We start from the raw sequence: 1,502 nt of genomic DNA on the forward strand, positions 1-1,502 counted from the left end.
AAAAAAAACACAAAAAAAAACACACACACAAACTCACACACACTAGAGAAAAAAAACAAAATAAATACACTCACAAACTAACCAGCATCCAAATGGCATACATAAAAACATGAACACACACCACCACCACCACTACTCCACTACACACATTCACTCACAGCACGGAAAATATCATTCGCCAACGTGTGAGAAAAACTGCCGCAATGGAGCACTTCTTTTAAAAGCCACAATGTCTAGATCTAGTAACATAATGTAACAGTCCACATCTGATGCACATTACACACTGCCACAGAAGTTGAAAGAGAAACAGAGTGGACAACTGGCAGGGAATACGGTATTATAAAAGGCTAATCGGTTAGAATATGTGGCTGCGTTATTCCAATTGTTTTATGTGTATTTAAACATCAATAATAATTGCATTTATATTGCGCACATCAACGTTCTGCGGCATGCTCTTTGCGCTTTACAACGATCACCACCCGAGCAAGCCAGAAAGAACACTCACAAACATTCTCGGCTTACCGAGAAGCATACGTGCACAGTGCAAGCTGCAGATTACAAGCGATCAAACGTTAACAAACTGGCAATATATTTCGCCCGCTTGTACACGTAGCTGGGTAGTACCCATTCCCACCTGGGTGAATAGAGGAACATTCGTTTTAAGTGCCTTTCCAATGCACATCACCTTGGGGCCCCTAACGGGATGCGAACCCACGACCTTACGGTTGCAAATCCGGGAGCTTAACCACTAGGCCACCAATATGCAATATATGTTTAAATAAAAATTTTGAAAATATATTATATGACATAAGTCCCTGATGTCGGTCTAAACATTGTTCATGCCACCATTCCCCAGCACGCCGTCACAAAATGGCACAAAGCAAGTCAGTGAGACTATCGGCACATGGCATAGAATACCAACAGGAACAACTCAGCATCTGTATTGTTCACTATCGGCACATGGCATAGAATACAAACACCAGGAACAACTCAGCATCTGTATTGTTCACGAACGTATCGTACAGTTCACGGCAACTGGTCTCGTATATATTACACATTCATGGCGTTTAAAAAAAAATTAATTATTCCTTTTAAAGTGAAACAATAAGGCAAAATGCAGCCACCTCAATCAAGTATCAGAGAGATCGTGTGTGTGTTGGGGGGGGGGGGGGAGGTACGGTGCAACATTCGAACACACTGAAGGGTAACAAAACAAAGAAAAGACGAAAGGAAAGAGATTTTATAAGGATAATGGATGTTTGACAGTTCGATAGGAAAACAGGCGCCAATCACACCTCACAGTGAGGAAGAACACAGGGTCGACGAGAACGTCTCTTTCTTTCTACCCCATGTTGGCAGTGCGTGTCCGGGCCGACGTTCAAAAGAAACATGTTTAGGAAGTGTTTTACGGCACTTGCAACACAATTAGGTCATGTAAGCGACGAAGATTAAAGGTGTTACAAGAGTAGAACATACACAGAAAGGAAGGGAGTGGGGTGACG

The sequence above is a fragment of the Aplysia californica genome, unplaced genomic scaffold, assembly GCF_000002075.1.
Source record: "Aplysia californica isolate F4 #8 unplaced genomic scaffold, AplCal3.0 scaffold01145, whole genome shotgun sequence".
Lineage (NCBI taxonomy): Eukaryota > Metazoa > Mollusca > Gastropoda > Aplysiida > Aplysiidae > Aplysia > Aplysia californica.